We start from the raw sequence: 27,458 nt of genomic DNA on the forward strand, positions 1-27,458 counted from the left end.
AAACACACACACACACACAAATAAAATCTCCAAGCAGACCCTCATATATTTATTTCAATGTCCCCTAATGGACATTAGTGTGTCCATTAGCGAGCACACCGAGGTTGTATTTCCAACCATTGTATATTCTCGTTAGAATTTCCTATGCAATGGTGCAGGGGAAATCGCCTGTTTTAAATCTTGTTGAAGAAAGAAGGGATGAGAGTCCGTCTGGAGAGAGAGAGAGAGAGAGAGAGAGAGAGAGAGAGAGAAAGATACACACTACACACTTCTTACAACACAGACACATACACACACACACACACACACACACACACCTTCTTCGTGTCTTGGTTTTTAGGGCCTGTTCCTTGACTTTTTGGGGGGCAGTGATTCAGAAAAGGACTCTGTTTTCTTAGATATTACTATCATGGTTTTCTATGGGAGAAGATATGGCGGCTGCTATATAGCATATTTTCTGTATCTGGGGAAACTAGAACTGATAAGGGGAAACCGGTGCCATTCCGGTGTCATTTTTCGAAGCAGCCAGTCAAACATTCCCAGAAACTGGGCTAACATTTGAGGCACCAAAATGTGTGTTGGCCATTGAATTGTTGTTGCGTGTCCCAACAAAAGACCCAAACTATATCTAGCTTTCCTTATCGGAAATCCTTGGGATTTGTCTTTTGTATTTCCGCTTCATATTCGATTTCGTAATGCTTGGCTTGTATAGACTCAGAGATCCCTGGAAGATGGGATCCTAGTCCAAACATGAGTGTTTCATGCACACCGAATGCAATAGCGGGAGTATCTTTTAAAAATTGTGCAACATATGTGTACATCGATGACCGCATTGTCTCCTTGGAACAGCTCCTTGGCATTTCCGATAAGGGATGCTGCTGCTATTATTATGTTTATTTAAACCCGCTTTTTATCTCCACAAGGAGACTCAAACAGATCTTTTTTGAGGAACTTTCATAGCGGTGTTCACTTTGATTCCTCGAAAAGGAAGGGTGTTTTTGTAAACATAACAAAGGAACGCACTTCTTTGGATGGATCTCCCTCTAACACCTGTTTTCTTCCTGTATCTGAAGTCTTTCCGTATTTGAAGTTCGCGGCCCCATCTACACAGCTGAATAAAATGCCGTATTATCTGTTTTGAACTGGAATATATGGTAGTGTGGATTCTGATGACCAAGTTCAAAGCATATATTGTGGGATTTTCTACCATGATATTCTGGGTTATATGGCTGTGTGGAGTTAGATTTCTTTCTTTTTTAAATCCCTTTTCAACCTATTCTCTTCCTCTGTCCGTTTGGGTGTATTTTTCGTCCATCTTTTGTATACTTCTGTATTAAACAAAGCCTCCCCCCCCCCCGCCCCAATGAAACCATTTTTTTTAAAGGGACAAAGGTATGGTATATTTTTAAAGCTGCGGACAGAAGACGTTTCACCAATTTGGGGCTTGGGGGGGTTGTCTTTCACCACCGGTGAGATTTGGCTGCCAAAAGTAACGAGATTATATCATTATTATGGATACTGGACTGGATTTAAGACCATCGGGGTTGTAGGAATTGACGAAAGCAATGGGGATTTAATCGGCGAGGGACATGTATTGCTTCTGGGGTACGCCGGAGAGTTAAAGCGCATATATGTTTATTGTCTGGACAGTAGAGTGATATTAGCAACGCATTATTGTTTTTAAAATAATGTAAATATTGCGTTGAATTGAATTGAGTTTGACTACAGGATCCAGGGTGGTGTCCTCCTTTAAAAGGTTAAACTAAGGCCCCTTTTACACTGCCATATAAAATCCACATTATCTGCTTTGAACTGATTTGAGGGCAGTGTAGACTCATATAATCCGGTTCAAAGCAGATGTTGATTATCTGCTTTGACAATCTGGATTATATGGCAGTGTGGATTCATCCTAAGAATAAGAGAGACAGGTTCAGCCATAGAAGTCCACTGGGCAAAGGATGCATCTACACTGTAGTGCAGGCATAGGCAAATTTGGGCCCTCCAGGTGTTTTGGACTACAACTCCCACAATTCCTAACAGCTGTTAGGAATTGTGGGAGTTGTAGTCCAAAACACCTGGAGGGCCCAAGTTTGCCCATACCTGCTATAGAATTAACACAATCCGACTACTTTAACAGTACTTTAACTGCAGCAGCTCAAGGCTATGGAATCATGTAGCTTTACAAGCTCTTTTCTCTGCTCAAGATTAACCACAGCACCCAGGATCCCATAGTATTGAACCAGGGCAATTGAACTGGATTCATTCTATGCACCCGGAGCGAGGAAACGGCAAACCTCCCCTGAATAAACTTGGCCAGGGTTGAAGGCTCACAACAACCATGTCTTGGGCAAGCTTAGAGCCCGCTTTCTTGGAATGAAAGCTCCATTCACATCCAGGGAACTGAACTTTTTGGACAGACGGGAGGATAGGACAGTGTTAGTGACGCTGAAAGTGGTCAAGTTGCCGCATTCCCTTCCTCTCTCTGACAGTCTTGAGCTCTCGCTGCTGGATTGAAAGAAAGCCGAAAGATTTATCCATTAAAACGAAGTCTCTAGGAGGAATCAGTCGGGCGCTTTGGCAGCTTGAAAGGCCTTAATGCACAGAGAAAAGAGTAGTGGTTTGAGCATTGGACTACGGTTCTGGAGTCCCCGGCTCCAATTCCCGTAAGACCATGAAAAGTCAGAAGTGAATTTGAGGGTACAGTTATAATGTATTTAAAAACACAAAGTTAAAAATGTGGCATTATACCAAATGTCCTTTGGCCACTTGGAGTGCCTCTGGTGTGGCTGTGAGAAGGCCTCCCATTGTGCATGTGGCTCAGGCTACATTGTAGTAAGTGGTCTGTGGAAAGGGATGATCTTGGCGAAGTCACACTCTCGGCTTCCCAAAAAGACAAAAGCAAGTTCCCTCTGAACAAAAACCTTGCACCTCAGGGTCGCCATAAATGGGAAACGACTTGCTTTGAAGCCACACAACAACACAAGATGTGTAGAAAGACCAAAAAAAAAAAAAAAGGCGAACCTTGTCCTTATTGAGTTTGCAATTCAAAGCAAGTCAAGTAATTTTGGTCTGTGTAAAGACCTTGAAGGATCTGCGGGTGGACGACCGACAGGAAGTTCTGGCGTGGGCTAGTCCACAAGGTCACGAAGAGTCGGAAGGAACTGAACGAATAAACAACAACAAAGACAGATTTCCTTATAGTTCAGAACCGGAATGGATGGGGACAACTGTGGTTCCAGACCACCTTCCTCCGGAGTTATACAATACATGATTTCCAAAGGGAATTTCCCGGAGTTATACGTGGCCTCCAACGGTTAAGTGTTTGGCAGATATAACTTCTGTAATCTCACCCAACAAACACAACGACAGATGGCTAAAACAAGAGTGGGAAGCTTCATTCTCAAATATTATTTGTTATGCCATGGGCGCACGCTTTTTCATCCTCTCGGCAAACTCGAAAAGACAACAACGAAAGACTGTAAACAACAGACTCAAAATCTATGTAAGGGTCACTGACGAGCGTAGTAGCCTGAGCCTTGGGCTAGGGAGTCATCCACATGGTAGAATTAATGCAGTTTGACACCATTTTGACTGCCATGGCTCAATGCCATGGAATCCTGGGTGTTGTTTAGTTTAGCAGGCTTTTCAAAGAAGAAGGTATTTAAGATCATTACAGGGGCTGCTGTGTTTTGTTTATTTTTATTTCTGTTTCTTGATGTTTTATGGAATTAATCTGAATTATTTTTAATACTAATGATGTTTAAACTGTTTTAATTTTTTTCTATATTTTAAATTGTATTGTAATGTTTTAATGTTAGCCGCTTTTAGTCTCTTTGTGGAGAGAAAGAGTGGGATGATGATGATGATAACATAATAGGGGTTGCTGTGAGTTTTCCGGGCTGTATGGCCATGTTCTAGAAGCATTCTCTCCTGACGTTTCGCCCACATCTATGGCAGGCATCCTCTGAGGTTGTGAGGTATGTTGGAAACTAGTTTAGTGAGGTTTATATATCAGTGGAAGGTCAAGGGTGTGAAAAAGAACTCTTGACTGTTGGAGGCAAGTGTGAATGTTGCAATTAATCACCTTGATTAGCATTGAATAGCCTTGCAGCTTCAAAGCCTGGCTGCTTACTGCCTGGGGGAATCATTTGTTGGGAGGTGCTAGCTAGTTCTGATTGTTTCCTGTCTGGAATTCCCCTGTTTTCTGAGTGTTGTTCTTTATTTACTGTCCTTATTGTAGATTTTTTTAAAAAAATACTGGTGGCCAAATTTTGTACATTTTAACGGTTTCCTTCTTTCTGTTGAAATTGTCCACATGCTTGTGCATTTGAATGGCTTCTCTGTGTAGCCTTACACTGTGGTTATCAGAGTGGTCCGGCATTTCTGTTTTCTCAAAAAAATATTCTGTGTCCAGGTTGGTTCATCAAGTGCTCTGCTCTGGATGACTTCTCTGGTTGAATCAGTCTGCAGTGCCTTTCATGTTCCTTGATTCGTGTTTGGGCAATGCTGCGTTTGGTGGTCCCTATGTAGACTTGTCCATAACTGCATGGTATACAGTAAACTCCTGCAGAGGTGAGAGAATCCCTCTTGTCCTTTGCTGAAGGTAGCATTTGTGGGATTTTCTTTGTGGGTCTGTAGATAGTTTGATGGTTGTGATTCTTCATCAGCTTGCCTATGCGGTCAGTGGTTCCCTTGATGTATGGTAACAACACTTTTGCTGTGGGTAGATCTTTGTCTTTACTCTCATGACTTGTTCTCGGCCTTGCTGGTCTTCTGATGTCTGTGGTGGAGTATCCATTGGCCTGTAGAGCCCAGTTTAGGTAGTTCAGTTCCCCTTGGAGGTGGTGGACTTCGCAGATTCTTTTTGCACAGTCTGCCAGGGCTTTGATTGTGCTTATTTTTTTTTACTTGGGTGATGGTTGTAGTTTTTATGTAGGTATCTATCCGTGTGTGTAGGTTTTCTGTAAACTGTGTGGCCCAATTGTTGATTGGGTTTGCGGATGACTAGAATACCTAGAAAAGGCAGTTTTCCTTCATTTTCTTTTTTCATGGTGAATTGGATGTTTGGGTGGATGCTGTTGAGGTGGCCCATGAATATGTTGAGTTCTTCTTCTCCATGGCTCCAAATGCTGAAAGTGACACCCATGAGCCATATAGTGTTTTTTTTTTTTGGTGCTGTTTTCAGGGCTTGTTTTTCAAAGAGAAATTTCATGTAGAGAGGTGGGAGAAAGAACATACAAGAGCTCTTTCTCCCACCCTGGACCTTCCACAGATACATAAACCTCACTTGACTAGTTTCCAATATACCTCACACGTCTGAGGATGCCTGCTATAGATGTGGGCGAAACGTCAGGAAAGAATGCTTCTGAAATATGGCCATACAGCCCGGAAAACACACAGCAAACCGATGTTTAGTACTGTTTTAATATTTTTTAAATTTCAAATTGTATTGTAATGCTTTTAATGTTAGCAGCTCCTTATGGAGAGAGAAAGTGGGATAATGATGATGATGATGATGATGATGATGATGATGATGATGATGGTTTGATCTGCCTAAGAGTGCTAGGGACTCACCAAACGGCATGCATCGCAGTTAAGGTGGTGTCAAACCGCATTGGATGCATCCTAGGACTCTTGCAGAGACCATCCCGCTCTGCCGTGGAAATCCATTGGTGAACTTGGGCGAGTCGCACTCTCTCAGCCTCAGAGGAAAGCGATGGCAAATCCCCTTCTGAACAAATCTCGCCAAGGAAAGCCGTGACAAAGTCGCCTTAAGTCGGAAACATGTTGTCATTGTCTTCTCTGCGCTATTGGGGAATGGGTAGGCATGAAGGCGCTGTTTGTCAGCGAGGAAAAAGGGAAGAAATTAATTGCAAGCAATTAATAATTAATCCCTTTGGAAACAGCTTTATAATCTCCCCTGCCTTCTCCCCCCCCCCCCCAACCCGCCCCTCACCGTCACCACTGCATGAACCGGAGGGAATTGGGTCTGAAAACCCCCCGAAGACCAAATGTCAAGTTTAACCAAATAGTTATTGCTTTATCAAGCCGAGCCTGCAAATAAATTAATCAAAACCAAATACGTCCTCCGCGCGCCTCATTTGCCCGTAATGGATGGAGAGGAAGCTCCGCCGATATTATGGTCTGTCATTCAATCTAACAAAGTGAACATTTATTGCATATATATTAAAAATTATCCCTTAATCGAGTGGGGAACCGGGTGGGGTGGGGATATAGTTATTGGAGTCTTCCCAGAGGTGAGGTCCCCTCTGGATAGAAGCGGGAAGCAAAATGGGGGGAACTTCTGTCATCTTCCCTATTAGCCCCCTCCTCCCCTTTATTTTTTATAGCGGCTTGAAGAGATAGAGGAGAAAACGACCCAGCGCCACTGTTTTCTGCACAGAAAAAGAGGAAATTATCTGTCTGAGGATCCCTAACTTCAGTGAAATTCATGGGGTCCCCATAGGTCGACAGATGACTTGAAGGCAGGTGCACATACACAGGGAAAGGTGGATTGATCAGTGTATGTGTATGCACATGTATAAACATAGCCCTACCTACATCTATGGATGTGATGATATAGATATAGATAAATTGAGTATCCAGCGTTGCTTGGGTTATTTGAAAAAGTAAAATTTTAAATTGTACAAAATGCATATGGTTGTTGATTTACTGCAATTTCCATCATGGTGTGTTAACTCCGAGAAATTCCATCAGTACTTAAAGTTTGTTATGTTGGGCAAGTTTGCTCTAGATGCATCCTTGGTGGGGGTTCAGTGTGCTCTCTGACTGTACAACTCCCACTATGGTGAGTCAGTCCCCTCAAATCCCTCCAGTATTTTTTTCTGGTCATGGGGTCTCTGTGTGTCAAATTTGGTCCAATTCCATCTTTGGTGGAGTTCAGAGTGCTCATTGATTGCAAGTGAACTATAAATCCCAGTACCTACCACTCCAAAATGTCCAGGCCAATTCCCCTCAAAACCCACCAGTATTCAAATTTGGGCATATGGAGCATGTATGCCAAGTCTGGTCCAGATCCATCATTGTTTGGGTTCATAGTGCGCTTTGAATGTAGGTGAACTACAGCTCGTATAAATCACTCTAAAGTCAACCAGTATTTTTCTTGGTCATGTGGGTTCTGTGTGCCAAGTTAGTTCCAGGTCAATCGTTGGTGGAGTTCAGAGTGCTCTTAGATTGCACTTGAACTATGTATCCCAGTACCTACAACTCCTATAAATCATGGTGAATTCTCCCCAAACCTCACTAGTATGTTCAGTTGCTGATCAATTCCTCTGTTTGCTGTGTGCCAAAGAAAAAAAAAAGGAACAAGTTATCAGAGAGGCAGTGGGTGGGGTCATGCAAATTCCACACCAATGGAGAGAATAAGAAACACTGGGATGTCTGTGGTGGAGGAAAAACAGAAAATCTAGGATGAAATTATCCCTGTATGAAAGCCTTCACTTGGGTGGTGGACAGTATGGTGTTTCTAGAGGACATTGGCAGGACTCTTGTACATGCTCATGGAGCTCTTTATAACCTGCAATGTCATTAGAGGGAGGGCCACTGGTATCCCCGGAGCCATGGGAGGTATAGCTATTGGTGGAAGTGGGGGCTTGTCTGTGGAAATGGATACCCCAGCCACACACATACATATATATTTTCACTTTTATTATGTGTATAGATATTGCTGCTATTGTATGCCTCCAAGTCTTTTCCGACCTCTGGTGACCCTAAGATGACCCCATCATATGATTTTCTTGGCAAGAGTTGTTCAGAAGAGGTTAGAGGTTGAGAAAGTGTGACTTTCCCAAGGTCACCCAGTGGATGACATGACTGAGTAGGATTTGAACGGTGTTCTTCTGGATCCTAGTTAAATCTCAAACTACATCACACTTGCTCTCATATATACACTACTGTGTTTCCCCGAAAATAAGACAGTGTCTTATATTAATTTTTGCTCCCAAAGATGCGCTAGGTCTTATTTTCAGAGGATGACTTATTTTTCCATGAAGAAAAATTCACATTTATTATTGAACAAAAAATGAACATTTATTATATACTGTACAGTAGTTGTCATCACAAACCAGCATAACCAGACAAACTGTGAATCCTATCAAGAATGTCTTGTTACTACCATTATTTCCATGTACAACAATCTATGGTACATACTACATACATTTATTGATCCTGCATGCTCTGGTATTATGTTTGGTGGGCGTGCTTCCAAACACAAACTTTGCTAGGTCTTACTTTCGGGGGAGGCCTTATATTTAGCAATTCAGCAAAACCTGTACTAGGTCTTATTTTTCGGGGATGTCTTATTTTCGGGGAAACAGGATAGCATATGTATTATGTACCCAGTCAGAGCCCCCACTAGCACAGCAGGTTAAACTGCTGAGCTACTGAACTTGTTGACTGAAAGGTCTGCGGTTCAAATCTGGGGAGTGGGGTGAGCTCCTGTTGTTAGCCCCAGCTTCTGTTAGCCTAGCAGTTCGAAAGCTTGCAAATGTGAGTAGATCAATAGGTACCACTCTGGCGGGAAGGTAACAGCACTCTGTGCAGCTGGTAAGCTGTTAGTAATTGTGGGAGTAAAATCCAAAACACTTGAAGGGCTGAAGTTTGCCCATGCCTGGTCTAATATGATGTCTGAAACCCAATGGACTCCTTCAAATATAATAGCAAAGGCTTACAGCCTAACAGAGCCATCAAAGGCTTAAAGCCTGAACATATGACCTGAAAACAAAGGAATGCCTCCCAATATAATGGCAAAGTCTTAAAGCCTGAACCTGTGGCCTGAAACAAAATGAAGTCTTCCAAGTCTACCAGCAAAGGCTCAAAGCCCGAACCTGTGGCCTGACACTAAACAGAGACCTCCAAATATACTGGAAAAGGCATAAAGCATAACATAAGGCCTTAATAAAATGAAGGCAGCCAAATATACTGGAAAAGGCTTAGAGTCTGGCATGTGTATATAACCTAATGTACCATAGTGTGTGTACATAGGTATAGTTACAAAAATGCCCACATCTCTACTCATTCCCACACCTCTATCTATTCATGCAATACATATAGGTGTGTGCATGTATATAAACACATGTACATGTATCTGTATGTGCATGGATGCATAAATGTAAGTACAGAAACCTGAGCAGATACCTAGTTTTCCATATCTATCAATCCTTCATATCTGTCCATCTATATCAATACATGCACACACAGCCACATACATGGGTAGATATAGGTGCACGTGGATGTAGGTGCATGCACATACAAATATTGAAACACAATATTTCACAATCTCAGGATGTGGATATATCTAGTAGGCCCACAGAGGAAGCCCACCGGGTGGGCTTGGGGGTGGGGGAGGTGGGGTGGGGAATGCAGGGGAGTCCTGTTGGGAGGGTCTGGCTGGACTCCCTGCCTGGGAGAGGCAGGCTCCTGTTTTTGTCCCCTCTGGGGATGGCATCATTTTCTAATTAGGCATAAAATTGCCTTCATACACTGGCATCGCAGGCTTCATAAACATAACCATTATGGCTTATAAAGGAGGCTATTGTGTGGAGGCCTTCTCAAAATAGAAAAGAAGTTTGGAGAGGTTCAAGAAAGGCCCTCCTCTTTGTTTCCTCTTAAGGGAAGATGGATGGCGAGTGTCACCCGGATGATGACTCTGGGCCAGGGACATTGTTCCAAGGAAGAATGTCGCTCATAATCATCACAATAATAACAACAAGAACAACATGGAGAATGATGGTGTTTTATTCTGAGAGGAGACAGATTGGTTCCCTGGAGGATGGGGAGGGAAAAGGAAGTCAGGAGAGGACGGGTGGGCAGGAGACTGGTGTGGGGGCTATGGGAGCATCAGAAGACCCACAGCACTGGTGTGGTAAAACAAGGGTGAATTAGGAAATAGGAGGACTGGAGAAAAACCTGGGGGATATGTGCTGAAAAGTAATACTCATTTTTGCTTACTAATTGATAATTACTCTCAGGAAGATCAAGGCAGAGTATTAATAAAAATAATGATATCAATCGTTAGTGTATACAAATAGTGTATACAAATTATTGCTTTTTTATTGTGTGACTTCTAGGGCTGAGAATGTGTGACTTGTCCAGGGGGGGTAATCATCCAGAGATTTTTCATGGCAGAGTGGGAAAATGAACTGTGAGAGTACGGGACTCGAACCACTACACCACACTGGCTCTCTAAAGTACTGTCACCATGGCATAAAATATATTTAAATTTAGGCTAAATCCAGTATTAATCCTACATAGTGTAAACCTGCTGTAATAAATGGGAACTAAGTCAGATGTGACTAACAACTGTATTATATTTATACTGAGCCATCCCATGACATTTTGCAGCCTGTAGCAAAGTAGAAAGTAGTACCTCTTCTGCCCCAAGTTAAGTTGTATGGGATCCAGAACCAGCCAAGTGACTTTGGAACAAGATGCAGAACACCTCTCAAGCATTTATTTCCATCTCTAGCTTTAAAAATATTAGACAACAACAAAACCACAATTTGTAGTCCTTTCATGACACCCAGCATCAGCTACCTGAAGCAGCTGCCTCTCTCACACCATAGCCCAGTTCTCCTCAAGAAATCTGACTTCCATGCTTCTCTCTATATATCCATTTGATCCTCACAACAAACTGTGAAGTTTTTGTGTGTGTCAGGAGCGACTTGAGTAACTGAAAGTTGCTTCTGGTGTGAGAGAATTGGCTGTCTGCAAGGATGTTGCCCAGGGGACACCTGGATGTTTTATGTTTTACTATCCTGTGGGAGGTTTTTCTCATGTCCCCGCATGGGAAGCTGTAGCTGACAGACGGGAGCTCACCCTGCTCCCTGGATTCAAACTGCTGACCCAGAACAAGGGTTTAACCCATTGCCTCACAGGGGCTCCACTATGAAATGAGTAAGCTTGTCAGAGGCTGACTACTCAGTTATGAAACCTACTTGGGCTTAGCTAGTATCTGACAAACTGTGAAGTGAGCAAGCTTGTCAGAGACTGACTAAGCCAATGTAGGTTTCATAGCTGAATAGCGATTTTCAACCCAGTCTCCATTCATGGTCTCAGTTCTGCCTGACTGTTTGGTTCTCACATCTTTCTGGAATCATCAGCCTCTGATTAGGAATTTCTTCTTCCTACCTTGATGCCTGACAATTTTCTAAAACTCACAAAAGCTGGCAATTTTACATTTTGAACAACAATTCCAGAACCTGTCGTTCAAAAACAACACTTCCAATTTTTGCAAATTACCTATTAGAAAAATGTTTAGCTCTCCAATCTGCTAGCGCTTATGGTATTCTACTATTCTGCAGTTATCCAGAAATGCAGTCCATCCCAGCCCAGAGATTTTTCTTTGTCTTCTATTTTAATTCCTCTACCTGTTTCAGAGTTTAGATGCAGGCACAAATCTGTGCTAACCTGACACAAATTAACACTGACTTACATTATACTGCTAATTTATTGTACTGAGCTTCCAGTCCTGAACACGGTTGGAGACAGTACTGGGTTTTACTTAAGATCAGGAGATCTTGATATCTATTGCCAGTGTAATAGTTTAATTTTTCTAATTTTCTAAGGGAGAGGCAAAGAAAAAAGGAGTGTTCCATTGTGAACAGTGAATAACTGTGGCAGGGTATTATTTCTTTCAGGCCTAGGCTAGGCCAAGTCCTGCTGGGAGCACACACACACTAAATGGATGGAGATGGATGGAGCTGCTCCAGTCTCTGCGACATGGTGTCAGGCCCGGGGCAATTACTGTCTCCTGAATGCTGCTGGCCGGACTGGACTGCCACTGACCTCCGCACACACTGGCCCACTGGCAGCCCCAAGGAGTTTCTCCCCTGCAAATTCCTGGTGTTGCCTTTACAATAAACCAATTTGACAAGAATAACTTCCATGCTGTGTCTACACCCCTGTGACCTCCTGAACTGGGGTGGAGACACAGTCAGATATAGATATAAAAACAGTCTTAGCTGCAAGGATGTCTAAGGAGAAAATTTCTACTATTGCCACCATGCTCAACATAATGAAACAATGCTGCTAATAATAATCAAATACACTTTTGCAAATGAACTCCTGGATCTACTGCTATTAAGTCTTCTGAAGTTCAATAAATATCAAATGAGACAAAGAGAGTGTGCTGAACTGAGGTGAAGGGAGTAAAGAGTTTTCGCCAGAGGTTTAATGGAAGATAAGGGAAGAAAAAGAAGAGGCAGAGAGAGAGGGAAGGTGTGTGCAGACATAACTCATGCTCCAAAACATTACAGCTTTAAGGTGCCTTAGCCTTCTTTCTTGTGGTGGGCAGCATGTGGCATGGAAGCTTTCTGGGAAAGAGATCCTGACTTTGAGTATGGGTGGAATTTGTGAAGTTGGGAATAGTGAGGTGGGAGAAGGAAACAGCATATAGAGCATATATAGTTGTTAACCATGTAATTTCCTTGTTTAACCTTTTAGTGGAGAGAGACCCTTTTGTTAAAATCATATGTATCTGATAAAAGGGAGTATTGCCCATAAAAACTTATACAGTACCATAATAAATGTGTTACTCTGTATGGTCTCACAAAACCTTTGCTTGTTTTTACTACAGCATTAAATCCCACAAGTGAATTCCTCATGTAGAATTGTATTTTTTTTCTATCCTAACTTGTAGAAGTTCATAATTTGTTGACAATATGCTATATGTATGTCACACATAATACATTGCTGTTGTTGACTCTGATTTATAGTGACTGTACCCTAGGGTTTTCTTGACAAGATGCATTCAAATGTGGTTTGTTACTGCCATCCTCTGATGCTGTGTGTAAGTGTAACTTGCCCAAGTGGGTGGGTTTCCATGGCTTAATCCAATTCAGACCCTGGGATCTTAGTCCAATACCCAAATCACTAACACCAGTTTGGCCTGGTCTCTATCATGAATGCATGTGTTTATTGGTGTGTATACATAAATACAGACATGTATATATACCATGCATACTGATACTGTAGATGGAGTCATATATTTTTGCTCTTTGCATAATTCTAATTCTTGTTTTGTGCTTGTAGCCCCATTTACACTGCCATTGAACTGCATTATATGAGTCTACACTGACCATATAACACAGTTTCAAATGGAATTATATGGCAATGTAGATGGGCCTCTGACACATTGTACTAATTTGTCATGTGACAGATTAATAATGGTGACCTTATGTGTCAGGTTTTACTTTTTTCTAAAATTAGAATCCTTTTTCTGGACTACAGCCTATTCAGAGAGACCCACATGCAAGTCTCATTAAGTTCAGTGGGGCTTTTTCCAAACTAAGTTAGCATTGGATGGCAGTTTTAGCAGATAGCAATAAAAAGAGCCAAAGACTTTAGAGCAGAGATGGGGAACCTCTAACTTTCTTGAGGTTGATAAAATTCTACCCCCACTGTTCCTTACATTTTGGTCAGGCTGGCTAGAGCTAATGGGAATTAGGGTTCACCAATACTTGGACTGCCACCGTGTCTTAGAATATGTGAAAATAATACAAATAATGCAAATGGAGAAACAAATGTCAGCCCAGGGTCATCCCTGAACGAAACAGCATCCCAGGCAACTGGGTTATTCAATGCCCAACACCCTGTTTATTCACTTTTTGATATCTGTGTACATGTATGTATTTATTTATAGTGGCAGTAGTCATAGTAAAATCTAGAACAGCATTTAGAATTTCTTAGTTCTCCAGTTGTTGTTGAACTGCAGTGCCTAGCAGTCCTCCTTACTTGGCATGCTGGCTACCGCTGTTGGGAGTTGAAGTCCAATTATATTACAGAAGGCTACATGATTCTCAGTCCTGGTGTAGATGTGCGATTTTCACACATAAGATGATAAATGTACGCCTATATGGATCCAATCAGAACTCATTCGGTTCTCACTGATGTCATATATCCTCATGATATAATATTTAAATAATGTCAATGAAAACATGTATTAACACAATGTAGACAAAATTAACAGCTTTGCAAGTTAAGCCAGTCTGCTCTGGTTTCAGTTGTGTGGGGCAGCTGTGATGTGGTAGTTTGAAGTCTACACTGAGATCTGGAAGATCCAGGTTCAAGTCCCAAGTGAACCATGAAATTCACTAGATTGTTAATTCTCAGCTTGGCCTTTCTCACATGAGTATGAAGTGGGCAGAAGTGATATATGCTTGTGCCCAGTGTTTTCTTGGGTTCACTTCGGGAGAGATGAAACATATGTGTTTTTGTTGGTGGCAGTAATCACAGCAGATTAGGCAACCCATGACAGGCATTTCCCCTGCCCTGGAACTCAGTTCACAGTAGACATATCTAGAATCACATAAATTAAATAGCTATAGAAAATCATTTTAGATGTGTTTACTCAGCTATGAGCCCTCTAAATCAAAGCTTCTTAAACTATGGTTGGGGACCCCATTTGGGGTCCCCTAATTCAGTGGTTCCCAACCTGTGGGTCCCCAGGTGTTTGGCCAAAATTCCCAGAAATCCCAGCCAGTTTATCAGTTGTTAAGATTTCTGGGAGTTGAAGACCAAAACATCTGGGGACCCACAGGTTGAGAACCACTGCAACTAAATCTCAAGGTTGTGAAAAATTGTGTAGCTTGCCACCTAGTGGCTATTTTAGACATTGCATAAATTCAGGAGAGAGAAAAAGGGCAGCCAATGTATATTCTGCCACTTGAGGCTGTAACCCAAGCATGCCAGCACGGCATGAAACATGTTGAAGATGCTCTACATCCTGGAGTATCAACTATCCAGCCAAGAGTTCATTCTTTATGTAAGAATAAACAAGCATATCCATCTCATTAGTATGCAAATTGGCTTTTTGTCTTTAATTCACAGTAAAATTATTTGTATAAAAATAATAAACTTCTTTAATTTTTTAAAATAAATTTATCAATAAAAAAGAATAAACTTCTTCATGCTTTATTTTCTGTAAATGTTTGATTTGTATGCCTATTTTATATACCCGGGATCATATAAGAATTTCTCCAGCCAAAAGGGGCTGTGAATGGAAAAAGTTTATGAAGCCCTACTATAATTTAAACAAAACTGGTTTCCTAGGAAGAACCTCTAAGACTGCAGCTTTAATCTACAGTATAGACTAGTCCAGTACTTCTTAAAATACGGTAGGAGCTCCCACTTATCCATAGATTTCATATATATGATTTAATTTACTCATGCTGCAAAACATATTCCCTCGGAAGTATCTGTGGACTTCTATAGGTCCTCCAATGTGATTCTATGGTATACTCCCATCCTAAGTGCAATCAAAATATAGGGTTAGCTATTATTCACAATTGCAAGTAATCATGGCGTGTCGGTTTGTCTTGGAAGGTATCTTTTGCGGAAACAGGGGTTGTGTTGTAGTTGATTTGGAGGACCGACCTTCCCCCCATTGTACTAGAGTGATACCAGATTTGTGCCCATTTGCAACAGTAGCTTCTTTAGCTGAGGATTTGTGGACTAGCATTGGTCCATGAATTACCACTTTAATTCATTGGCCACTCATAGCACTGGATTAGGCTGCTGTGGAGATTAGAAGTACAGCAAATGAGCTGGACTGTGATTTACTATTTTTACATTAAAAAAAATCAAAGTTGGGACAGGGAAAGGCAATTACTTCCAAAAGACAATTCTTAGGGTATAGGCCTGCACATTCAGTTTTTTAATCTTCTGCATCAGTTCATGTGTTTTTGAATTAATATATACATACAGTATATAGAATAGGTAGATAATAGAAAGACAGATGGGTGGATAGATGGACTGTATGCAAAGTCAGACTATTCTCCTTGCCCATGACATATTTCTAACATTGCTGTATGATAGCAAAGCTTCCTAGAAAGAAGGCCAAACTCCCTCTCTTGTAGCGTCTCCCTCTCTGCTGGCTTCCGAGGGTTTCTTTCTTCTTGTGTCCTTCATGTTTGCTTTCAGATCCGAATGACCCGATTGCCACGGCTGATGACCTCCTTGGGATTCCTACTGCTGAGGGAATGTTGACTCGGACGCTGTCTTCTTGTCTCCCTATTGGGAGCCAGCAGATTTATGGATTTTTGATATTAAATCCTTGCTGTCATTAAGCCTGCTCTCCTGTTGACTTTCATTGACCCTCTGCCCCTGTTTCTCCCCTCCTGCCTCATCCTCCCCCCCCCCCCCCCACATTGATGCCTGGTCTAATTTCTTCCTCTGTCTCTATTGTGGCATCTGAGATGACTGCTGTTCCTAATGGCCTGTGCGTGTTTGCTCTGTTCTTGAACTTGGTGGGGGTCACAGAGACTAAGCCCCAGTTACCCTCGGCCTGCCTACCTCCCTCAACCCCTAGCTACCAACTTCCTAATGACTTAAACAAACACCTTTCCCCCAGCTTGCACACCCACTAATGATCCCTCAGGCTCCCTTGCCCTCTCTGGGAGGTTTTGTTCAGCTGCAGGCCTGGCTTGGCCGACTGACGCCTTGGCCTCTCTGACCTGAGCCATCACCAGCCCTTCCCTTGCCTTGTCCAGTTCCCCCTGGGCCAAAGGCCAACCCCGTGGGAGCCTTGCGTGCCACCAGCTGCCTTGAGGTGACATCCCAGGCACAAAGAGGGAGAAACCCTCTGCTCTGAGCCCCATGAATGTGCCCATTGATCTTCTTCTTTAAAAAATCATCCCCAGTGATGCTTGCTTATTTTTTTTCCTCCTCCTGACCCCCTTTAAATTGCGGCATGGAGGAGAATAGGAAGCAATGACTCCTATCTCCAGAAAATATTGGCCTACTCTCTCACACATTCTCATATCTTGGAGGTCTGTTCAATATCACTGTGGCCAATTTCTTCTCTCTCCTTCCTTTCCCCCCCTCCCTGAAGCTGCTTGATGGTGCTTTTGATTCCATCCTGCGCTCACTCCCCCATTCCTCCCTCCCTCCCTCCCTCGCCTGCCTGTGCATTTGTGGCCTGGAGCTCCTTTTCCAAATGGATACTAATTGCAGGGGCTGCCCATTGCTTGGCTGCTGCAATTGCCCCCAGGGCTCCCAGGACCTGCTCTTCAATGCCTTAATTGACAAGGGCTTGTCTCTAGTTAGGAGCAGCTGGTCCAGAGCCTTGGCACATCAGGGCCAGCTTAACACAGCAGCTTCCCTTAGCCCTGAGGAGGAGAGTGGGGGGAGAAATGAGAGAATAAGGAAAGGAGAACCAGGGTTAATCGCAGTTAAAATGAAGAAAGATTTATCGTTGGTCCCTTTGGGGGAAGTGACAAGAGACAGCTCCCAAGTTGTTGTCTTTTCTCCTTTTTTCTAATATATATACACATATATTAAGAGAAAAAGATAGAGAGGGGCTTCATTCATCAAATGCCAAGTCTTGGCGCCACATTCAGGAGCTGCACTCTAGCAGCTATTATAAAGCAATGGAAGGAGCACATCCAACGGTGCGGCAGAAGGACATTCAGGTTGTTACTTTGTTTTTATTACAACTGGCCATCCTGGGTGCGTGGTTCAGAGAGCTGTTGTCTAAAAAAGTAACATCTCTAAGCCCTGGTTCGAAGAGCAGATGGAAGGGAGTTTGCTTGTCTGGAAAGTGTTTTCAGCAATCAAGAAAGCATTTGTTATATATCATTGCATTTCAGAAAAATGCCCTCTTTCTTCAAAAACAAGATAAACATGCTAGTAATGCAATCCTATACAATGCTTAATACAATACTGGTAGGAAATTGTGAAAAGACACATAGTGTGAAACAGCATGAGAAAATAAATAGACTTAGGTACAGTGAGAAATAAATAGAGTGTAATTCATCTGATTTAACAGCTTGTAATTTTGATCTTGTAGACTCACTTGGGAAGACCCCCACAGAACTCAATGAAGCTCATTTCAGAGTAAATACTTAGAGCTCCAAAGCTGCAACTGTATTCCCACAGACATATGAAGCATTTCCTTTTAATTCTGTGGGATTTACTTCCAAGTAAGCCTACATAGGGTGATGCAACACATGTGCAAGCCTCCCATTGAAATGAGTGGGACTTATGTGCCTAAACATAGCTGGATCTGTCCCAATGCCTGCTTTCCTCTTCAAACAACCCACTGTTTAATATTTGATTTTAACATGAGAGTCACTTCTCTTTCTTTTCTGTAATGGTTATTTAGCATTTTACAAAGCCAGAATGGTTGAAAAGCTGAGTTTTGTTGTCCTCATGTGTGGGAAATCACTAGGACATTCACCCACATTCGCCCTTGCGTGAATAAGGATAATAGTTTGGGGGATCCTCATTGAAATTTGAAGTTTTCTTAAACAGAAATTCCCTAACTTTTGCTCATTTTCTCCACTTTTTTTCCACCCTGCAGGAACAATGCCAACATTGAAGCCCTCGGTTGGAGACTGCACAGTTGGAGATCTTTGGTGCCATTTTAGACATCTTTGGATTTCATCAATCAAACTGACTGCAATTTTCCATAAAAACCCCTGAATTTGGGTCAGAAAGTGGGCAAAGCAGATAATGATCATTGGAGCTGTCTTATGAGATGATAAATAGATAGCCTTTCAGAGCAACAATGCAACAAAGTGCATTCTCTTTCCCCACTCTTCGGTAGTTCAGCCCAAAGAGGTTTGAATGCAAAGTCTCTAAACATTTTCTCCATGTTTTCCCATGGTTTAGAAGATGTCTTCACAGACTTGTCAATAGTAACTTGACCCTTCCTCCCCTAGAGTTTTTTTTCCAGAAAAGTCTGCCTCTACTCCCCCAGAGAACTAAAACAAGTAACAGAATATCTTTTCTTATCCCAAGAATAAAGAAACTGTAGGTAGTTCATATATAACAAATACATTCTTATTCCAGATCCCAATGATTCTTTACTGCTTTAGCTTGATTTGATGCTGGTTGTATTTTACAATGAAAACGAACAGCTGGACTTGCTCTTGAACTTGAGGGGTTCCTCTTATAAATAAGGGGAACCTAAAAAGTAGGCCTCAGCTATATGTATATCCATTCTGTTGGATGCATTTTACAAAGGACAACATTCCAAAATGCTACAAACTAGACTGATGTTCACTAGGATATTCACACACAGGATTGGAACAGCTCATTTATACCACCTGAATGAAAATTGGTGTTCCTCCATCAGCCAATCAAGAGAAGAAACCATAATAGCACAGAATTTGTTGATCCACAGTTGCCAACTTTTGAATTGGGTCCAGATTCTGACCAGTATCAAGTGATATCATTTTACATTGACACACCTGGTTGCAAATCATGGGCAAAAGAAAGTGAAACCCTTTTCTAGTTGTACCACAAATTGCACAAGCAACAGGATGCCTGGGGAAAAGAACAAGTGTATTACTATTTTGAAACTGAAAAACTAACAAAACCCCATTAGAACATATTTTCTTTGTTTTTTAAAAACTAACTTTACATTGGATTTAGGTCTCTGTCTTTTATATAGCTTTAGCTTTCTGTGCAGGAATGAGCAAGTAATTATGTTTATCCTTATGTTATGATAAACCTCTCCAGCTAGAATGTTTGCAAATAAAAATGGTATTAAAGATACAACAGCAGTGTATGTGTGTCTCTGTGTTCTGCCCATTTGGAAAACTTTCTCTCCCCATCCCAAAAGGCTCCCTTTAGTCATAATTGGAAACTTTCTGTGGATGGAATGGGAAAAAGCAAGCTCTCATTATTATTTTATTCTTGCAAGAATATTCTTGGCCACATATGTTCCAGTTTTCATCTATGAAATGTTAGAAGGTTTATTAGAGTAGATCCACTAAGTTAATGGAACTTACATAAGTGGTATTTTTCCAAGTTTCTGTTGATTTAATGGAGCCACTGCAGTTGAATTTAATAACTGGATCTTGAGCAAGAGAAATTTCCCAGCTGAATATGATATACCAGTTTCAGATTCTTTGTGATTATTTCCTCCTCCAAGAGAATGCATATTTCTAGCCAGTTCACTGATTCTATATTAGGTAAGATAATTGGATACCTATCTATTGAGATGTAAGTACTGATTTTTTCATGTAACTGTGGATTTGACAGCAGCTTAAGCCTGCCTTGCATTGGATATGCATCCTTTGATTCTGACCTGTGTAGATAATAAAGCATCATAAAAATATGGGGGGGCTTTTTTGCAAATCCCAAATACATTCAAGAATAGGGGTTGACAGATGTAGATCTGGGTCTACTGGTAGAACTCTAAATCAACAAGAATTTCAAACTATGGCTATACTGTTTCACAACATTAGTCACAAGGTGACTTCTGTGCCCCACCATATGTGGTGATGTGGAAATTAAAAACAAAAAGTTTTGGGTAACAAAAGGCCCTTCCACACAGCCATATAACCCAGAATATCAAGGCAGAAAATCCCCCAATATCTGCTTTGATCTGGGTTATCTGAGTCCACACTGCCATATATTCCATTTCAAAGCAGATAATGTGAGATTTTATACAGCAGTGTGGAAGGGGCCAAAGAGTTGTGTGGAAAAACTGTAAATGCTATCCAGTTCCAGGATTGATGACAACATTCTAGGCTCTGGATTCTGAAATTCTAAGAATATGTCCTTTGTATCAATTTCCTGCTGGTAGATCTTGGGTTTCTCAAAGACAAAGTAATTCTAGCAGGCCTGGAGTTTGCTTGTCTCTAGACTATTTAGACCAGTGATTCCCAAAGTGGGCGCTACCACCCCCTGGTGGGCGCTGCAGTGATCCAAGGGGACAGTGATGGCACCTATTAGGACACGGGGCGGGGCCGGGGCGGGGCCTCTTCCCAAGTGCCGGAGACAGGGCCAGGCACCTGAGGCTTCTTCCCAAGAGCCCAAGACAGGGCTGAGAATCTATACCTCTCCTGAGGTGCTTGTTGGGATAAAGAGGGCAGAGCTAGGGAAGGGGGCGGGACCTCCTTCCAAGAGCCCAAGACAGGGCTGAGCCTCTATATCCTGAGAGGCCTTTTAGGACTAAAGGATGGGCCTAGGGGCGGGGCCTCTTCCCAAGAGTGCGAGACAGGGCTGAGCCTCTGTATACCTCCCCTGAGGCGCTTGTTAGAGCACAGGCGCGGGGTACAGAGGTTCAGCCCCGTCAGACACTTGGGAAGAGGCCCCGCCCCCTCCTCTAGCCCCATCCCATGTCCTGGCAGGCGCTGCAGGACAGGAATAGAAGCTCAGCCCTGCCTCAGAGCTTGTAACTCCTCCCATCCCAGCCCTGGCCTCGCCCACCTCCCCCTCCCCCTCCCAGCCCTGCATCTTGGACTAGTGGAGAGCCTCAGCCCCGCCTTCTTGAGCAGGAGCCACATCCACCCCTCTAGGCCACGCCCCCCTTCCCAGGGGGCGCTGAGTAATATTTTTTCTGGAAAGGGGGAAGTAGGCCAAATAAGTTTGGGAACCACTGATTTAGACTATTTGGCCTTTGCTACAATGCTGTAATGATATGTTTAACTGAAATGGGATTTTGCCCATCATGTAATTAGCATTTAAATCCATCTAGCTTCCTGTGACTTAATAACCAAATACATCAACCATGTGCTGCTATTAGAACATGTCATTCACAGCTTTATATCATGAACTCATCTGCCTAATGTGTAGGTTGACAGAGAGATCACAATGTCATCCTGCGATGTGACAAACTAATGCACTAACTTTTCCTGTGAGTGAATTGTCCTTCAAAAGAATAGCCAAGAGCCCTTCCACATAGCCCTATATCCCAGAATATCAAGGCAGAAAATCCCACAATATCTGCTTTGAACTGGGATTTTCTGCCTTGATATTCTGGGATATAGGGCTGTTTGGAAAGGCCCTAAGACTCTAGATCAGGGAGATTTCATATCAAGTCCTGTCAGACACATGTAATCTCCCAACCCTGGAAACCTATTTTTTACCTGTTGGAGCCCTGTCTACCACAATACAGTCATTTAATGGGACCAGAGAGGGTGACAGAGAATTTGTCAAGATATGGAAATTACCTGACATTTTTTAAGTGATAGCGGAGTTAATACCTCTAACCTAACTACCTGTTAAAGGATTAAGCCATTGTAATTAGGGTGTGGTGGTTAATGCAATGGGAGTAGTGTATAGGTTGCAGTTATATTGAGTAAGCTTGATGAGGGATGGATGGTGGTTTGGAGAGTGTGTTGAAGAATTACTGCTGTGAGTAGTGAGAAAGAAGAAGCTGAAAAGTTTATATATTTTGTATATACTTTGTATACTACTTCAACAATGGAAAAAGAAAAGCCTTCCTGTTTATTTGGGAAAGAACAAAAGTTTCTCTGTGTGTTTTTTGAGTAGAAGACCACTACAACTGTGTTTTTTGGATACCAAGTTCCTTAATCAGCAGTAATTCAGTCACTTCGGAAAGACTGCATAGAACTCCTGGCAGAAGTATCCAGCTGTGTTCTTATAATAGGATACATAGAAAGGAGTTCTCTGCAAGTCCTAGATTTCCAAACTGTGTGTCGTGACACATTAGTGTGTTAGCTACAGAGTGTAAATGTGTCACATGAACATAACAAACCACCTCTGAGTCTATGTGAAAGAAGCAATACATGATATATATTTTAAAATATAAATGAAAGGTTTTCACGAGATTTGTTGTATCCCCATATATTTCATGATTACAGTTTATGTATGTGTCCATATCTCTTCTTAAGGAGTTGGTTTAACTTCTGGTTTGCTAGTAAAACTAAATGACTGTATCATGAAATGATTCATGTCTAAAAAGTATGCCACCAACATGAAATGTTTGGAAAGCTCTGTCTTAGAGAACGACATGATTATGTTATGTCCAACTGCACCAGTGGTTCCCAATCATTGGGCCTCCAGGTGTTTTGGACTTCAGCTCCCACAATTCCTAGCAGCTATTAAGATGGCTGAGATTTCTGGGAGTTGAAGTCCAAAATACCTGGAGGTCCAAAGATTGGGAACCACTGAACTATAGGAACATAGCAGGATACTCTTCCATCACCCTCCCTGCTTTCCACCATTCAGTAAATCACTACTTTTGGGGGGGTGGGGAGAACAGCAGGCAAAATTAGATGGGGATGGAGGGTTTGGTGACTGTATGAGGTCAATAGAGTATTCCAACCTCCACAATTACCCAAAAATGACATAGACACACATTGGAATTAGGAGTGTGAAAGTCACTAAAAGGTTGCCAACCAATATGTTCTTTGTCGTAAGTGAGGAGTTGAGAATAGAACATTACAAGTACATGTGTTACTACCGTGTTTCCCCGAAAATAAGACCTCCCCAAAGAATAAGACCTAGCAGGGTTTTGGGGGGATTGCCAAATATAAGGCCTCCCCTGAAACTAAGACCTAGCAACTAAGGCTGCAGCAGAGTTCCATTGGGAAGCATGGCTGCAGGGCAGAAGCAGCACTCATTCATACACCGGAGGGAGGGAGGGAAAGTGCTTGCTTTCTGTGCCTCCCTCCCTGCCTGCCTTGCCTTGCCAGTCCCCCAGCCAAGGCTTGAAGAACCTTCCGTGGCTGCTGCCGTTTCTTCCTTCCTTCTGTCTCCCTCCTGGCCATGCTGCCTTGCTTCCCAGAGGCTTCTGATTGGCTCCTGGAGCCCGGGCAAGGGAGGGTGGGAGGGAGGGAAGGAAGAGGGTTTTCCACTCGTCCCCAAGGCTCCTTAAAGGTACAGGACGCATTGGAATTCTCCCCTCATCTTCCTATCCTATGCCATGAAACTGATTATTTTATACTATTATTCTATTGCCATATTATTATGATCATATTCTGTTACTATTATTATATCCCATTATTATATTATCCTATTAATATATTTTAAATCATTATATTATATTTTTCTATTATTATTATTATTATTATATCATTATATTATTATTCTATTATTATTCTATTATATTTTCATATTATTATATTATTATTCTGTTATTATTAAATTCCATTTTATATTACCCTATTAATATATTTTATATCATTATATTCTATACTATTATTCTATTCTATTATCATATTATTATTTTATTATTATTAGCATATTCTGTTATTATTATTATATTCCATTTTATATTATCCTATTAATATATTTTATATCATTCTATTCCATTCTATTATTCTATTATATTATCCTATTATTATTATATTATTATGCTATTGTTATTATATCCCATTATTATATTATCCTATTAATACCATATTATTATCATTTTCTGTTATTATTATATCCTATATTATATTATCTCATTAATATATTGTATATCATTATATTATTATTATATTATCATATTATTATTATAGTATATTATATTATTCATCATTCATGACTACATTGAAACTAGAATAGAGAGAAATCAGTGTGGAAACCTTGTGAAACCTAAATTGCAAGAGGTACCATAGATTGTTGTACATGTAAATAATGGTAGTAACAAGAAATTCTTGATAGGATTCATAGTTTGTCTGTTATGCTGGTTTGTGATGACAACTACTTTACAGTATATAATAAATGTTCATTTTGTTGTTCAACAATAAATGTGAGCTCTTCTTCATGGAAAAATAAGACATCCCCTGAAATTAAGACCTAGTGCATCTTTGGGAGCAAAAATTAATATAAGACCCTGTCTTATTTTCGGGGAAACAGGGTAGCAACATTCAACTGGGTGACATAAAAAGCATAATGATACTCTTTCTTCAAAACATCAATATGGCTGGCAGAGTTATTGCTTATCTTATGTAACTGGCCTTCCTCTTTGACCCATCAAAGTGGTCAATACACAGTGTAAGGATGTGGCAACTGTGGCCTAACTGACACCAACATTGGTTTCATTTAGGTGCCAAGTAAAAAATGTAGCTGCTTGTTAGAGTGTTTGGACCTAATGTATCACTAAATCAGTGGTTCTCAACCTTCCTAATGCCACGGACCCTTAATACAGTTCCTCATGTTGTGGTGACCCTCCAACCATAAAATTATCTCTGTTGCTACTTCATAACTGTAATTTTGCTACTGTTATGAATCATAATGGAAATATCTGATATACAGGATGCATTTTCATTCACTGGACCAAATTTGGTACAAATACTCAATATGCCCAAATTTGAATACTGGTGGGGTTGGGGAGACGATGACTGATTTTGTCATTTGGGAATTGTAGTTGCTGGGATTTATAGTTTATCTACAATCAAAGAGCACTCTGAACTCCACCAACGATGGAATTGACCCAATCTTGGCACACAGAACTCCCATGACCAACAGAAAATACTGGAAGGGTTTGGTGGGCATTGACCTTGAGTTTTGGAGTTGTAGGTCACCTGCATCCAGAGAGCACGGTGGACTCCAAATAATGATGGATCTGGACCAAACTTGGCACAAATACTCAATATGCCCAAATGTGAACACTGGTGGAGTTTGGGGAAAACTGACCTTACATTTGGGAGTTGCAATTGCTAGGATTTATATTTCATCTACAATTAAAAAACCCTTGAACCCCACCAACAACAGAATTGAGCTAAACTTCCCACACAGAACCCCTATGACCAACAGAAAATACTGGAGGGATTTGGGTTCCTAAGACCATCAGAAATATGTGTTTTCTGATGGTCTTTGGCGAACCCTCTGAAACCCCCCTCATGACCCCCCAGGTTGAGAAACGCTACCCTAAATCATTATATGCATACTTTTAAGTGGTTTAAACAGGTAAAATTGTTTAATATATTTTAAATTGTTGGGTTTTTTTTTACTTTGTTTCTTAAATTATTTATATTGATTTTACTTGTATGCTGCTCTGAAATCTCATGATATAGGATGGAATATCAACAAACCAAAATAATATTTTTATATTATAGCACAATGTAACAAAATTTGAAAGGAAATTCTGTTCCTGATTTGAAAGTGTTATTCCTGTTTAATTGTGTGGCACTTACTTGGAAAGTAGTTGTTATACTCCAGAAACTTCTTTTTTGTGGCTGCCACAAACTAGGTTGATTTGGTTGAGATTATATGAGATATTTATTGAAAAAATGATAGAAAAATGTGTTGTATGATGTTCCACAAAAACAAAGTTTTTTGCAGTTTAATAAACCTTTTCCATATTTTTATAATAGAACCAATTAGAAAATGACATTTGTGTTGCAAAGTGTAATATAGACCCAGGGCAAGGAAAGACAGCAAGAATAAAATGGCTTTCGTTCTCCCAGGCTAAAATGACTGGAGTTTGGCTGTTGGCTCCCATTTTAGTTTGGTTGTGTGGTGAGCATATCAGTGCTTACATGCTTATTCTAAATACGTTTACCATTGGTTTCAGGAAAATGCCCTATACACCATCAGATGCACAAGATGGTCTTCTTTTTTAGCCTGCCATAGTTATCTAACAATGCTAAGTGCTAAACGCTATCAGTTAATGGATAGAACAGTAACCCATGACCTACAGAACACAGCTTCCTCTTAAGCATCTAGTAAAAGCTACTTTTACTATTAATTGCAACCTATGCCGAGATAAGTTCTACCTCTGATGAAGTTTCAAGAAAAAAATCATTTATTTAATCTTCTTCATCTCTGGCTCAAGGGTAATGATATTCAGAACAGTGTTTGCTTGACAAAAGAGGCTGAATGCATTTGAAAGTAATAGTATGGACTTCAAGAATCAAAACGTATTTTATTAATTAGGATTGCAATGGCTAAAATTAAATAACAAAAACTCATTAAGTCTCATTGGTACAGTGGGTTCTAATATGGAAAATTTTGCTCATTCCCTTTCCGCATCCAAACAATTAAAACAGATTTTTAAATAAGTGAGGATTATGTGAACAAAGCACCATTAATATTTAAAAGCTTCATTTTTATTGTCATCATTATCATTATCATCATTATTCTCTAAAGGCCCATTTAGATATATTGTGGTTGACTCAAATTTGATATCAGAATAAATGGTGACTCTGCTTAGCATGAAATATCATATTGCATAATTCTACAGGCAAATCTTCTAAAATCTTGAAAACAAGCAGGAAAAGAGAGCCTTCAGTGGAACATGAGAAAAATCTTGAGATATTTTGAGGCTTTTTGCAACCCCACAGTATTGCAAGGCAGAAATTTGACCTTAAGAAAAAAAATAACGTCTACAGCCCTTACATGTGTTGCTGAAATCTTTACAGAGATCAAAAGCAAGGAAAGAAGAAAAAGAAGAAAGAGAGGGAGAATGTGTATGAGAAAATGAGGAAGGAGAGCCACAAAGAGAGCCTGTCCGGTTGCCAGGGTATCACCACAGAGACACTGTGAGGTAGGACTTCTCAGAGCTTGAGAAGGGAGAAAGTAGGTGAGCAGTAGTCCTAATGATACCTAGGCAACACCAAGTAGATCTGCTGGTATATATTTAAGTATAGGCTACATCTAGTTTTAGTCCTGCACAGTGTACTATAATACTCTGTAACACAATTTGGGGGGGGGGGGATATGTTCTTGGTTTGAAAGTATTCTTTCTTTTTAATTGTGAGATACTTACTTTGAAAGTAGTTGTTATACTCCAGAAACTCTGTTTTTGTGTCT

General features: G+C 41.0%; 1 long non-coding RNA gene across 1 annotated transcript in view; it reads left to right on the forward strand.

Moving 5' to 3' along the window:
* Nucleotides 1-19,521, forward strand: part of LOC134299291 (uncharacterized) — a 28,388-nt gene extending 8,867 nt beyond the window's left edge. The window contains exon 2 of the long non-coding RNA XR_010006477.1: nt 18,320-19,521. This is a non-coding gene — a long non-coding RNA (uncharacterized LOC134299291). The remainder of the gene's footprint in view (nt 1-18,319) is intronic.
* Nucleotides 19,522-27,458: the final 7,937 nt, after the last annotated feature.

The sequence above is a fragment of the Anolis carolinensis genome, chromosome 5 (genome assembly GCF_035594765.1).
Source record: "Anolis carolinensis isolate JA03-04 chromosome 5, rAnoCar3.1.pri, whole genome shotgun sequence".
Classification (NCBI taxonomy): Eukaryota; Metazoa; Chordata; class Lepidosauria; order Squamata; family Dactyloidae; genus Anolis; species Anolis carolinensis.